The sequence below is a fragment of the Callorhinus ursinus genome, unplaced genomic scaffold (genome assembly GCF_003265705.2).
Source record: "Callorhinus ursinus isolate GAN/ISIS: 27379988/994484 unplaced genomic scaffold, GSC_fseal_2.0 scaffold1, whole genome shotgun sequence".
In the NCBI taxonomy this organism is placed as follows: domain Eukaryota; kingdom Metazoa; phylum Chordata; class Mammalia; order Carnivora; family Otariidae; genus Callorhinus; species Callorhinus ursinus.
In genome coordinates this window covers 134,778,815-134,794,920 of record NW_027397063.1, presented here as the reverse complement: position 1 = coordinate 134,794,920, position 16,106 = coordinate 134,778,815, and positions in this window count along the sequence as shown.

Below are 16,106 nucleotides of genomic sequence, written 5' to 3'. Positions count from 1 at the left end.
GAACTTTCAGAAGTCGGCTCCGCTGAGGGACGTGGCTCCAGTGGCTAAGCAGGGGGTGGAAACCTCGCGGGACAGTGTGGTCTCAGGACCCTTGGGGTCACAGAAAGACTGGGGGTGCCTGAATGTGGCAGAGCTCCCAGGTATCGGAGCGGGGAAGCCGGCTGCAGAGATGGAGCCGAGGCGCGGGCCCTCAGCTCGGGGTTGCCATAAACCGTGATTGGCGACACAGTCAGGCCACTGCTCACCCAGCAGGGACCCAACAAGCGGCAGATCCAGGGAGACTCTTCTTCCTCCCCCCGCAGGGATCTGCTGGGTTTGGAGACTCCACACCGAGTCAGGTGCCAGAGATAGAAACACTTGGTCACAGGCCAGGTGAGCGCGGAGTGCGGCCGGAGACGGGGGAGAAGGGAGTGACTGACTGCTTTTCTATGGGGGCGCACTGAGGAGCAGGGCCCTGAGTTCTTGGCTCCTCCTGGGGGAGATTGGGAGGCTGCCATTTTCACTCTCGTCCTCCAAAGCTGTACGGAAAGCTTGCAGGGAACAAAATCTCCTGAAAGCAAACCCGAGCAGATTACTTAGCCCAGACCAGCAAGGGCGGGGCAGTTCCGCCTCTGGCAAAGACATTTGAGAACCATGGCAACAGGCCCCTCCCCCAGAAGATCAGCAAGAACAGACAGCCAAGACCAAGTTTACCGATCAATGAGAACGGCAGAACTACAGAGCTAGGGGAATACTGCAGATAGAATTCATGGCTTTTTTCCCATGATTATTTAGTCTTTCAAAGTTAATTTTTTTAACTTTTTTAAAAAAATTTTCCTTTTTCCCTTTTTCAACCATCTTATCAAAACCTTTTTTGAAAAAACATTTTTATTTTTCATTTTTAGAGTCATATTCTATCCCTTCATAGTAGTTACCCTTATTTTTGGCATATATATATATGTTGTTCTCTCTTTAAAATTTTGAGATACAGTTTCTTCTAACAGATCAAATTATACCCTAAATCACTAATGTGTGGCTTTGTTCTAGTCTCCCGCCTGCTCACATTCTCTCCCCCCTTTTTTTCTTTTCTTTCTTTCTTCATTTTTTTTTAAATCCTCTTCTTTCTTTTTTCAAAAAATTCTTATCAATTCCTTTTATAAAATTTTTTATAATTTTCATCTTTATACTCATATTCCATTCCTTCATGGTATCGACCCTTATTTTGTACATATATAAGTCTTTCTTTCTTTAAAATTTTGTGATGCACTAACAGACCAAAATACACCCAAAATCTAGTGTGTGACACCGATCTATGCACCAGCCTGATCATATTTGATCATTTTCTGTTTTTTTGTTCTGTTTTTGTTTATTTTATTCATTTTCTTTTTCTTCTTTTTCTCTCTTTTTTTTTTTCTTTCTTTCCCTTTCTTTTCCCCTGGTGTCAGGTCTTTTCTGATTGGTTTAGAGCATATTTTCTGGGGACGTTGTTACCCTGTTAGCATTTTGTTCTCTCATTCATCTATTCTCCTCTGGACAAAATGACAAGACAGAAAAAATCACCTCAACAGAAAGAACAAGAGGTGGTACTGTCTGCCAGGGACCTACTCAATACGGACATTAGTACAATGTCGAACCTAGAGTTCAGAATCATGATTTTAAAGATAGTAGCTGGGCTTGAAAAAAGCATGGAAGTTATTAGAGAAACCCTTTCTGGAGAAATAAAAGAATTAAAATCTAACCAAGTCGAAATCAAAAAGGCTATTAATGAGGTGCAATAAAAAATGGGGGTACTAACTGCTAGGATAAATGAGGCAGAAGAGAGAATCAGTGATATAGAAGACCAAATGATGGAAAATAAAGAAGCTGAGAAAAAGAGAGATAAACAACTACTGGATCACGAGGGCAGAATTCAAGAGATAAGCGATACCATAAGATGAAACCACATTAGAATAATTGGGATCCCAGAAGAAGAAGAAAGAGAGAGAGGGGCAGAAGGTATATTGGAACAAATAATAGCAGAGAATTTCCCTAATGTGGGGAAGGAAACAGGCATCAAAATCCAGGAGGCACAGAGAACCCCCCTCAAAATCAATAAAAATAGGTCAATACCCCGACATCTAAGAGTAAAACTTATGAGTCTCAGAGACAAAGAGAAAAATCCTGAAAGCAGCTCAGGAGAAGAGATATGTAACCTACAATGGTAGAAACATTACATTGGCAACAGACCTATCCACAGAGACCTGGCAGGCCAAAAAGGACTGGCATGATATCTTCAGAGCACTAAATGAGAAAAATATGCAGCCAAGAATACTATATCCAGCTAGGCTGTCATTGAAAATAGAAGGAGAGATAAAAAGCTTCCAGGACAAACAAAAACTAAGGGAATTTGCAAACATGAAACCGGCCCTCCCTAAGCAAAGAGAGACCCTAAAAGCAGCATAGACCAAAAAGGAACACAGAAAATAGACAGTAACAGTCCACTTACAGGCAATACAACGGCACTGAATTCATATCCTTCAATAGTTACCCTGAAGGTAAATGGGCTAAATGCCCCAATCAAAAGACACAGGCTATCAGATCGGATTAAAAAACAAGACCCATCAATATGCTGTCTGCAAGAGACTCATTTTAGACCCAAAGACAACCCCAGATTGAAAGTGAGGGGGTGGAAAACAATTTACCATGCTAATGGACATCAAAAGAAAGCTGGGGTGGAAATCCTTATATCAGACAAATTAGATTTTAAACCAAAGACTGTAATAAGAGATGAGGAAGGAAACTATATCCTACTTAAAGGGTCTATCCAACAAGAAGATCTAACAATTGTAAATGTCTATGCCCCGAACATGGGAGCAGCCAATTATATAAGGCAATTAATAACAAAAACAAAGAAACACATTGACAAGAATACAGTAATAGTGGGGGACTTTAACACCCTCCTCACTGAAATGGACAGATCATCTAAGCAAAAGATCAACAAGGAAATAAACACTTTAAATGAAACGCTGGACCAAATGGACTTCACAGACATATTCAGAACATTCCATCCCAAAGCAACAGAATACACATTCTTCTCTAGTGCGCATGGAACATTCTCCAGAATAGATCACATCCTAGGTCACAAATCAGGTCTCAACTGGTACCAAAAGATTGGGATCATTCCCTGCCTATTTTCAGACCACAATGCTTTGAAACTAGAACCCAATCACAAGAGGAAAGTTGGAAAGAACTCAAATACATGGAGGCTAAAGAGCATCCTACTAAAGAATGAATGGGTCAACCAGGAAATTAAAGAAGAATTAAAAAAATTCATGGAAACCAATGAAAATGAAAACACAACTGTTCAAAATCTTTGGGATGCAGCAAAGGCAATCCTGAGAGGAATGTATATAGCAATACAAGCCTTTCTCAAGAAACTAGAAAGGTCTCAAATACACAACCTAACCCTACACCTAAAGGAGCTGGAGAAAGAACAGCAAAGAAAGCCTAAGCCCAGCAGGAGAAGAGAAATAATAAAGATCAGAGCAGAAATCAATGAAATAGAAACCAAAAGAACAGTAGAACAGATCAATGAAACTAGGAGCTGGTTCTTTGAAAGAATTAATAAGATTGATAAAGCCCTGGCCAGACTTATCAAAAAGAAATGAGAAAAGACCCAAATCAAGAAAATCATGGATGAAAGAGGAGAGATCACAACCAACACCAAAGAAATACAAAGAATTGTAAGAACATATTATGAGCAACTCTATGCCAGCAAATTAGATAATCTGGAAGAAATGGATGCATTCCTAGAGATGTATCAACTACCAAAACTGAACCAGGAAGAAATAGAAAATGTGAACAGACCTATAATTACTAAGGAAATTGAAGCAGTTCTCAAAAATTTCCCAACAAACAAAAGCCCAGGGCCACTTGGCTTCCCAGGGGAATTCTACCAAACATTTAAAGAAGAATTAATACCTATTCTCCTGAAACTGTTCCAGAAATAGAAATGGAATGAAAACTTCCAAACTCGTTTTATGAGGCCATCATTACCTTGATCCCCAAACCAAATGAAGACCCCATCAAAAAGGAGAATTACAGACCAATATCCTTGATGAACATGGATGCAAAAATTCTCACCAAAATACTAGCCAGTAAGATCCAACAGTGCATTAAAAAGGATTATTCACCACGACCAAGTGGGATTTATCCCTGGGCTGCAAGGTTGGTTCAACATCCGCAAGTTAATCAACGTGATAGAATACATTAACAAAAGAAAGCACAATAACCATGTGATCTTCTCAATAGATGCAGAGAAAGCATTTTGACAAAGTACAGCATCCTTTCTTGACTAAAACTCTTCAGAGTATAGGGATAGAGGGTACATACCTCAATATCATAAAAGCCATCTATGAAAAACCTACAGCGAATATCATTCTCAATGGGGAAAATCTGAGAGCTTTCCCCTAAGGTCAGGAACGTGGCAGGGATGTCCACTATCACCACTGCTATTTAACATAGTATTAGAAGTCCTAGCCACAGCAATCAGACAACAAAAAGAAATCAAAGGCATCCGAATCAGCAAAGGAGAAGTCAAACTCTCACTGTTTGCAGATGCTATGATACTCTATGTGGAAAATCCAAAAGACTTCCCCCTAAAACTGCTAGAACTCATACAGGAATTCAGTAGAGTGGCAGGATATAAAATCAATGCGCAGAAATCAGTGGCATTCCTATACACCAACAACAAGACAGAAGAGAGACAAATGAAGGAGTCGATCCCATTTACAATTGCACCCAAATCCATAAGATACCTAGGAATAAATCTAACCAAAGAGGCAAAGGGTCTGTACTCAGAAAACTATAAAATACTCATGAAAGAAATTGAGGAAGACACAAAGAAATGGAAAAACATGCCATGCTCATGGATGGAAGAACAAATATTGTGAAGATGTCAATGCTACCTACAGCAATCTACACATTCAATGCAATCCCCATCAAAATACCATGCACTTTTTCCAAAGAAATGGAACAAATAATCTAAAATTTGTATGGAACCAGAAAGGACCCTGAATAACCAGAGGAATGTTGAAAAAGAAAAGCAAAGCTGGCGGCATCACAATTCCGGACTTCCAGCTCTGTTACAAAGCTGTCATCATCAAGACAGTACGGTACTGGCACAAAAACAGACACATAGATCAATGGAACAGAATAGAGAGCCCAGAAATGAACCCTCAACTCTATGGTCAACTCATCTTTGACAAAGCAGGAAAGAATGTCCAATGGAAAAAAGACAGTCTCTTCAACAAATGGTGTGGGGAAAAGTGGACAGCCACATGCAGAAGAATGAAACTGGACCATTTCCTTACAACACACACAAAAATAGACTCCAAATGGTTGAAAGACCTAAACGTGAGACAGGAGTCCATCAAAATCCTAAAGGAGAACACAGGCAGCAACCTGTTCAACCTCAGCCACAGCAACTTCTTCCTAGAAACATCACCAAATGCAACGGAAGCAAGGGCAAAAATGAACTATTGGGACTTCATCAAGAGAAAAAGCTTTTGCACGGCAAAAGAAACAGTCCACAAAACCAAAAGACAACCAACAGAATAGGAGAAGATATTTGCAAATGACATATCAGATAAAGGGCTAGTATTCAAAATCTATAAAGAACTTATCAAACTCAACACCCAAAGAACAAATGATCCAATCAAGAAATGGGCAGGAGACAGGAACAGACATTTTTCCAAAGAAGACATTCAAATGGCCAACAGACCCATGAAAAAGTGCTCAACATCGCTCGGCATCAGGAAAATCCAAATCAATACCTCAATGAGATACCACCGCACACCAGTCAGAATGGCTAAAATTAACAAGCCCGGAAACGACAGATGTTGGCGGGGAAGCGGAGAAAGGGGAACCCCACTACACTGTTGGTGGGAATGCAAGCTGGTGCAACCACTCTGGAAAACAGTATGGAGCTTCCTCAAAAAGTTGAAAATAAAGCTATCATATGATCCAGCAATTGCACTACTGGGTATTTACCCCAAAGAGACAAATGTAGGTATCCGAAGGGATTCGTGCACCCTGATGTTTATAGCAGCAATGTCCACACTTATTATGCAGCCTTCAAAAGGAATGAGATCTTGCCTTTTTCAACAATGTGGATGGAACTGGAGGGTGTTATGCTGAGTGAAATAAGTCAATCAGAGAAAGACAGGTATCATATGACCTCAGTGATATGAAGAATTCTTAATCTTAGGAAACAAACTGAGGGTTGCTGGAGTGGGCATGGGGTGGGAGGGATAGGGTGGCTGGGTGATTGACATTGGGGAGGGTATGTGCTATGGTGAGCGCTATGAATTGTGCAAGACTGTTGAATCACAGATCTGTACCTCTGAAACAAATAATAGAATATATGTTAAAAAAAAAAAGAAGAAGAAGAAGAAGAAGCTAGCAGGAGGGGAAGAACCAAGGGGAGAAATCGGAGGGGGAGATGAACCATGAGAGACGATGTACTCTGAAAAACAAACTGAGGGTTCTAGAGGGGAGGGGGTGGGGGGATGTGTTAGCCTGGTGATGGATATTTAGGAGGGCACATTCTGCGTGGAGCACTGGGTGTTATGCACAAACAATGAATCATGGAACACTACATCAAAAACTAATGATGTAATGTATGGTGATTAATATAGCAATAAAAAAATTTAAAGAATTAAAAATTTTCATTAGTGTTTATTTTATGTAGGGATTTTTTTTTTGAAGAGGTAACATATTCACAAAATAAAACTGCAGAAGATAAAAGGGTATAGGGTGAAAAATCTTTAAAAACTAGTTTTCTCCTGTAGAATAAACCAGTGATGAGTTTCTTGTGAATACTTTCAGAAGCATTCTCTCCCTGTGGGTGGGGGTGTGGCTGTGGGTGTGGGTGTATACGAATGCAAAAGGAAAATAATAAACACATATCAAACACATGCACATACACACAGATTTTCCTTTTTGCCACTCAACTTGTGGCATACCACACATTGCTCTGTATCTTCTTTTATTTACTAAGTAATAACCATCCCTCATTAGTTTAAAATTACTGTCCTAAGTAAGATCAAAATATGAACTCCTTCACATTCAATTTTACCTGTTTGTTTTAGAGAAAATAAAATTGTCATCAAAATGAAATAAAGCAAAAAAACTAAGTATAGCTCACCATACACCATCTCGTCTTATTTTTTCCTTTTTGAACCTGAAATCTTCAATGGGAGTCTGAGTGCAATGGCCAATAAATGTAAGGAGCTTAAAGTAAATAACAGGAGGCAATGTTCTGGGTATTGCTTAAGTAAGCTGACTTATTTTTTACCTAAGGAGTTTAAAATTCAGCTTCTCAAATGTAAATTGCTCATCATTGTTCAATACCATGGTTTATCATATTTTTCTGGTTTTATTAATGAAAACCATGGGTGGATTTTAGTACGACTATTTAAGGAAATTTAATTTAATGTTTAAAATGGTGCAATTGAAAACAATACAGTGAGAGTGCTCATAATATAAGTGAAAGAAATTATACGGAATTGCCTGGTATAATCCTAAATTCGTGTTTTTTAAATTGCATATAAAAAAGTAAAGGGTCAGAAAAAATAAATTTCTCTGCTGTGAAGTGTATGGTAGGTATTTATTTTCTTCCATAAGTCAGTTTGCATTTTCTGAATTCTTTATAATAATTACGAACAATCAGAATATTTAGAAAAAAAAAACATTTAAATGAATCAACAAAAATCCAAATTGAGAGTGCCAAAGATGCAAAGACAGAAAGGTAACCAACCAGAGAAAATATAAATAGGAGTTTTATGAAATAACTAAATACAGGCAGAAGTAAAAGGAAGCAAATAGAAAACTCATTCAAAAAGCAGACGTGTTTGTAACAGCTGAGACTGGATCCAGCTCTCTAAACGAGACCGTGAGAAGTATCAACAGAGAAGACACGGTGTTTCAGCTGCGTGTGGCAGTAGGCAAGCAAGCAGCCCCTCGTAGACCCGGGTGTAACACAGGGCCAGGTGTGAGGACCACAGGGAACAGAACTCAGGACTGCTGCGGACAGATTTTTAACCGAGTAAGGTATACCTACCACCAAGCTTCAATAAAATAACAGTATCCAATGCTTGCTGAGTACTTACCATGTACCAGTCATATTTTTAAATGGTTAACTCATTTAACCTTCATAAAACCCATATGAGATGGGTAGTATTATTTTACTCATCTTACAGATGAGAAAAGCCAGGTTTTCAAAACTTCATCATGGAGATCTGAGGTTCAAAAGTAGGTCATGTGACCTGAAAGCCTGCGCTTTCAACTGCAGGCTCTGCCTCCGTTACAGTGGTGGAGAGGGCCGTGGGGAGAGGGGATTCTCACTCACTAGACGATAGCCTGTTTTTATTACTCAGTGTTTTTAGGTCCATTTCCTAGTTAGAAGGGTAGTAGCCATCTTGTTTATGAATATGGATGGCTGTGTGTGAAGATGATTAAGTAGAAGCTTATTTTAGTTGGTCAGACTGTATAAGACAAATTTACAATATCAGAAAAGGGAATGCCTAAAAATGTCAAGTCTTGGAGGGGAAAATATTTCTCAAATGTCAGGTATGAGTCCTCGGTTATAGCAGGGACTAGAGTAGAGAGCTGGATAGAGTGTGCCCCAATTACAGTTGGAAAGTACCTTCAGGGGTCAATAGACTTCCGGTTTTTGCTTGACTTTCCCTGCCATGATGACTCCCAATCAGTAGTTAGATGTAGAAAGAAAATCGTCTCAAGACGGGCCATTCCCATCAGAAATACTGGCCTAGGTCTTCCCACACCAGTCCTGCCCACAGGAGATGGCTGACTTCATCAACACCCACGCAAGACAATGGCGAGCAGGACAGTATGACAGTATCTTCTTCCCTCTGTGTGTATCCCTGTGTCTAAAAGCCCCTCTTATAAAGACACCAGTCATATTGGATTTAGCATTTACCCTAACCCAGTAGGACATCATCTTAACTCGATTGTATCAAAGATGCTATTTCTCAGTAAGGTCCCATTCACAAGTTCTGGGGGAGAGGACTTGAATATATCCTTTTGGGGTTGGAGTGGGGCATCATTCAACCCAGTATACCACATAAATCCTCTAATAAGATTCAGTTAAGCATTCAAAATGTGTTACTAAAGACCATGTGAGAGTGTGGCCCCCTGGAGATGCAGATATAATGGGATTCGCATCTTCTTGAACGCTTCTCCTCCTGGAACCCCACCAGGGAAGATGGAGGAGAACCTCGATAAAGTGTCTTTTGTCCTTCATGGTGCTGGCTGGGGGGACAGAAATAAAAGCCTCTGCCAAAAATTCCACCAGACCCATCTCCCCATGGGAGAAAACAATAAAGAATAAACAAAGAAACAAACCAAAAGCTTTTTTTTTTTTTTTTATCCTAGTGGGTAAAGCAAGGGAGCAGCTCCTGGAATGGGCTCCTCCATATATATTTTTTTTGGGGGGGGGAGGGGCTCCTCCATTTAAATGACCTCAGCCTCTGAATTCCCAGCCTTGTAGAGCAGGAAGGGCATGCTAGCCTTGTCTTGACTGCTGTTTGTGTTTGTTTTGATGCAAAGAGGCCAAATTAGGAGACTTCTGTTGGCCCAGGAGATCTTCCCAGAAGAAGTGACATGAGGCATGCTTGCTCACTCACCTTTCTTCCTTCTTTGCCCTATCCTCTGTGGTGGTGGAACCAAGATGTTACCTGTATGAAGGAAAGGTTCAGAGTGATATTCTCTGGGCTGGGGCTAGAGCATAGGGCTGAACACCAAGCTTTTCGAGATGGTCCTCCTCAGTATCTTTAGACTCCTTCTTCTTTAGAGACTGGTGTTTTTTACGGAGGAGAGGGTCCAAATGGCATAGGTAAGGCAGCCCTCTATTGCTCTCCTGGCTGAAGCCCCTCCCTTACCCTGGTTGGATAGCTATTAGAACAAGCCCCTGGCAAACAGCAGAGGAAGCCACGGGTCCTAGGATGTCCCCTGCGGTACATGCTGGAGTTGTACCAGCATTCGGCTGATTTGTTGTGGGCACCCTAGAGAACTGTACAATGGGGCCATCATAGTGAGCCTGGCAAGGCCCTCTGCCACACAGTAAGGTGTTTCAGAGATCTCTGGCATATACTAGCCTAAACTTTCCTGAGACTAAACCATACCAACTAGTCAGAGCCACCACAGCTTGCCACCACCAACCCCACTTAGCTTACTTTCACCTCTGTTACCATGTGGAACCCTGGCTCAAGGAGAGCCCAACCAACTACTTTCCTTCTCCATGAAGAGGTTCCTCGGAGCCTTCCCTGATTACCAAAGCTGCACAGAGATGGATATCACACAACACATGCGGCAAAGGCTCTGGAATCATAAGTAATGCTGAGTTCTACGACTATCCCTCTCCACTTCATGTGTTAGCAGCCAAAAGGTAGTGAGGTTCTTGAGCTTCAGCGGCATGGCCATTCATCCTTGGACTTTGCCTTCTTATTAGTCTTTTTAAATGACACTCACAAAAGTTTCTAGAAGGCCAGACTTTCCCCAGAGGCCTGGAGGAGTTCATGGAAAGGGACGTTCCCTTTTCAGAAGATCTGGCAAGCAAGTAGTGTCATGTTTGAGGTTCCCGGCCCTTCTCTGGAACATGAAGTATCTGAAACTAACCAGTGTCCACCCACCCTTTCCAAGTCAGCTTCCACCAGCTGGGCTGCAGCCACTTGATCGTTGCTCCCTGTCTCTAAACCCCAAACTGCTATAAGGGAGCCTACCCTCAGGTACTACATTGTGGTCTCAATTGTCCCAATCATGTCATCATCCAGACCTGTGTCAGTGAGCATGTGGACCAGAGCATCCCTCAGCCCTCTTGTGTCCCTTGTAAATATATTCCCATTAGCATCCTTCTGATTGAGGCAAATAGGAGTATCTTATAGAAGGAGTGTGAGGAAGTGACTGCCTAGTCCTGCACATGCAGCTGACAGCTTGGTACAGCTAACTCAGGTTTCCTGAGAAACTGGAGAAGGGTTTAGCAGAAACAAACATCAACGTTAGCACCACAGTGATCCTCTACCCAATCTATGGGTTCTATTCCTTGTCTTAATTTTTGTCTTAAGTCTTTCCCCCTATTTATGAGCTCCTCACTTTATTTATTTTTATTTTTTAAAAAAGATTTTTTGAGAGAGAGAAAGAGAGTGCAAGTGGGGAGAAGGGCAGAGGCGGAGGGAGAGAGAGAATCTCAAGCAGATTCCATGTCAAGCATGGAACCTGATGTGGGGCTCGATGGGGGGCCCTATGGGGGACTCAATGGGTGGCTCGATCTCATGACCCTGAGATCAGGAACTGAGCTGAAACTAAGAGTGAGACACTCAGCCAACTGTTCCAGCCAGGCGCCCTGAGCTCTTCACTTTATAAAAACAGCTCTGATACCAAACATAAGTACCTTTGGGCCCTACTCAGAGCCCTTGATGCCTGAGTGAGAAGTTCCTTTAAAGCGGTGCCAGGGTAGCGGCTGGTTAAGTGTCCAACTCTTAGTTTCAGCTCAGGTTGTAATCTCAGGGTCGTGATATTGAGCCCAGCATTGGGCTCTATGTTCAGCACGGAGTCTGCTTGAGATTCTTTCTCCTTCCCCTTCTGCCCCTTCGGCTTGTGCTCTCTCTCTCTCTCAAAATAATCAATAAATCCTTTAAAAAAAATGTTCCCTTAGAGATGCCTTTCTATATTCTTGTCTCTTTCACTGTGACTTTGTCAAAAATGACCAGTCCATGATAGTGGAACTTTAGGAATTGTCCCCAAGCCTTGGGGAAGGTGGGATCTTCTTAGTGTCCATCCTCTGAGTCTTTCGAGAAGAGCTGATGATGAAATCAACTTGGGATTTTATACCCCTCTTCCTTGCATCCCCTATCCTCAAACCCAGTACCTAATCGGAAAGGCTGCCTGCCTCTGTGCTTGTTTGTCCTCCAAATCTAAACTAATTTTATGGGAATGGACCAGAAAACTTTTTAGCAAAGATCGCCACAAAAATCTCTTGAGGGGAACAGAAGGAAAGAATTTTTTTTTTTTCTAAGCCATCAGGGCTCTTCCTCTCAGCCTCTGAACCTGGGAAAGTACCTGGATTCCTTCCTATCTTAGGTGAAGACAGGAGACTTCAGTGAGGCCAACAGAGAAACGAGTATGGAGTTGAGGTGGCAATCTTTTCAAATGGCAGCATCTCTGGTAGATAGAGGAAGAGTGATCACTGCTGATCAGGATTACGCGTGTGGGTGGGGGGAGTCATTTTAAACCTTCTACAGAACAACAGCTTCCACAGAGTAATCTCTTATTTTATATGACACATAAACCCATTTTAACGGAAAGCTCCCTGGTGGCTCAGAAGCTGGGAGGTGACTGACTGAGGGTGGAGAGGGTAGAAGGCTGCAGATGGGAAGCTTGAAGCCTGTGGCTGGCCTGTTTGTGTGTTCAGCTTGGCTCTGGGCATGGGTCTCTGAGGGTAATGGGTCTGTTGTCTTGGGAGGCATGGAGCTCTACCTTGGACTGAATGACACTTGCAGGGTGACTCTTCTCTACTCCTGTCCTATTGTGAAGTGATGGAGACTGGGCTGTGCTGCAAATAAATCATTCTGTTGTTGCTGTTAAAAAACAAGCAAACACAAAACCCAGAGAAAAGGTATGCATTTTGATAGATAAAGAAGTTGAATTTTAGAGAAGGGAAAACATGTTTAGCAAAGAGTATGCCTGAATTGAGGATCCAAGATCTTTTCACTGCTTGTCCAGCACTTTCTCCAATATTTTGTGATCTACCTATAAGAAGAAAATTATATCGGTCAAAGGTCAGATAATAGAAAAATTATTTTGGATCAATAATGTATCCTTTCAAGTCACATCAGTGGATCCTGCACTACATAAAAGGCAAATCTTTGGCTTCGTATTTAGCAGATTCTCAGCTTGGATCCCATCCGCATCATGAAAACATGGCCAAGTCTTATAACTTTTCAAAGCCCCAGTCCCCTCATGTTTAAACTGTGATAGCACCTGCACATTCCTGCTTGGTTGTGAAAAGATCAGTGGTAATAAATAAGAGATGCTCCTAATGAAGGATAGTTGGAAGAAAGGCAGGCAGGGACAAGGGGCCCCCACCCTAAGAGGAAACCACCCTTAAAAGAATTTTACACCACTCTGGAAGGAGCCCTCCACCCTTTCCCACCTGGTAGATAGATGACAAAAACCTGAATGGATGACAGGCTCAGGGAGGGTTAATCAGATTAAAACAGCCCACCAGCAAACCCATAAAAACCCTTAGACTTAGAAACTCCGGTGGCAACGCTCTCGGGTTCCCTCCCTGTTCGTTCAGAGCTTTGTACTATTGCTCAAAAAACTTTGCTTTTGCTTTGCTGCCCACCACTCTTCCTCCAGTCTACCTCTTTATTCTTCCAAGCAGCATGACCAGGAAGCACGGGCACCAAAGGAAATAAAATCCTTCAACACTACTAGAGTTATGAACAGCTCAGGATGGCAGATTCCACTCTCCTTGATGTCAAGTGTTAAATGGCCCAGATGATTTGGGGAAAGGGCAACAGTGAAATGTCCAGCCACTTTGCCGAGGGGCCAAATTAGGGGAGAGGCAACAGCAAGGGAGTTGGAAGACCCACCACATGTGTGGATGGGAGAAGACATGACTGCATTCAGATTAGGAAGTTTTCCATCTACTTTGCATCAAGCCATGGGAAGGTTAAACATATTGATCACAAACTTCCCTGATCTTATTTCATGCTAAAATGTTGTCATAAACCAGAGCCTACTAGAATATGACATCCCCGTAGACAAGAACCATGTCTACTCTATTTATCATTAAAATATTTATGGAATGTTCATGTGCCAGGCACTGTTAAATGAATGAGTAAATGAAAAGTTATGCCTATCTATTTTGTAGATACATCCTTTCTTTCCAGAACAAATCACAGAGATGATTGAAACAGCAAGTTATTTCTGGGATGGAAAATGTGAATTGCGTTGGGTTTCTGTGACCTAAATGATTAGAACAAACATTGAATGCCCTCTACAGAACCGACAAAAATCTCAGGCCAAGTGAGATAAACATTTGAAAAAAACATTGAAAACAAAATTATCTCCCACATTGGCATTTCCCAAAGTCATTGCAGAAGAGGAAATCTTAGAACTCGGGGGTTGAGATTTTGGATCTCTTTTTTAATTTATTATTTATTTATTTATTTTTAGAGAGTGCATGAGCGGTGGGGTGGGCAGAGAGATAGAGAGATCTCAAGCAGACTCTGTGCTGAGGGCAGAGCCCGATGCGGGGCTTGATCCCACAACTGTGAAATCATGAGCCGAAAACAAGAGTCCCAGTTTCAACTGACTGAGCCACCCAGGCGACCCTGGATCTGTTTTTAAAAGAACACTCTAGCGCTTCCTGGATGTAGGTCCATGGTTAAGTCTCTTAACTTTCCAACCCTCATCTGGAAAATGGAGGTAGTGGTAGCAACTACCTCAGAGCAATCTTGTGAGTGTTGTATGGCCTCAAGTATGGGGCGTGCCTGGCACAGTTTCTGGCACATAGTGAAGGCCCAGTGATGGTGACTCCTGGCTCTTAGAGCCATACCTCGTATCACGGGTTCTGTTCAGGAATGCAGAATCTGGGATGTGGGTTTGGAATCCACTGAAGACTAATTCTCCAGCGCCACCTGGTGACCACTTTATCAGGATAGTAGCCTGCAACCTCCTAAGGGCAGGAGAAAGCTCCTGACAGTAGGCTACTCCCTCTGTTGTTCAGTATTTAAATGAAAAGACAGCCTTTGATACATGGGAGACTTTTTCATTATTATTGTAAATGACACTCATTTACCAAAATTCGAAAAATAACCAAATCTTCTGAGATTATGTTTGAGCTATATTACTTTTCACTTTACTAACTTTGGAAAGCAACGAAAAGAGTTACTTTTCTCAGTATCCCTTTAAAAATAAAAGCATTATTAATTGTGAATTTTACTGGGACTGTTGAGAGTTGGAGAAGCACTCACTTCTTCTCAGAATAAATTATGAAACAGTAAATATACATAGATATGAGGTCAAGAAATCACGGTTATTTGATATACAAGGGACACCATTATAAATGTAGCTTGTTTCTTCACTCTCTGGTCTTTTTTCTCTTATCTTTATGCCTTGAAACTAGGGATTCTTCAGCAGAAGCCTATGGATATGTTTCAGGCAGTTCTCAAGCGTCCTGAAATTTGAAGCAAAAATTTTGTGCATATGGGTAGTGGTGCTGGTATTATCTTCTTAAAAGTCTGTAATACCTGAAAAACAATCAAACAGCAAAAAAGAACCATTGCTCTAAAAAGAATTCTGATGGAACTTGAGTAAAGTTAATTTCAAGGTCTTCACTCCATTCTTATTTTCTTATACTCTCCAATAATTCCATTTTTCTAGGTTTCTCTTCCAGCTTCTTCTGCCGAGAAGTACAACATGAACTGCTACTCATATGGGGAAAAGGGATATATACAATACATTCACAGGGCCTGACACTGGTTGGTTAGCTTTTTCTATTTCTCCTGGGTGCTTATAGTATAAAGCATGAAGATGTCACATGGGAAATGATGTCGATAAAATAGTAGCCTTCATGTACGTTATCATGCAAGTTATACTACAGGTCATGGAACAGAAGGGTTCACAGGTCAAATAAAGATGCTGAAAGCAAGGACTTATTAATCTTTTAAAAACCCATAGCAAGAAAGAAGGTGAAAGCCATGGGGTAGGTTAACTCATGCAGGGTAGTGTTCAAGAGGAATAGAAGGGCCACACAGCTAAAAGCTCTTCAGTGTTCATATATCCTTCATATATAGCATCCTTCTCCACTGATGGTGTGATACAGAGATCAGAGCTGAAATGTGAGCAAGACCGGCCACAGAAGGAAGAAGTGAAACATGTTCCTTCTGAGAGAAGCAAAGGCAGGTAATTGAAATTCACTGATTAGCCTGATAAGTTGCTATTGGTGCCAAAGGGTGACCAAATTAAGACCTCAAAAATATTGAGTGCCTCATATTTCTTATGTATATTTAGCATATCATGAATACATGGTGCTTCATGTATATTTAGTGCATCATAAA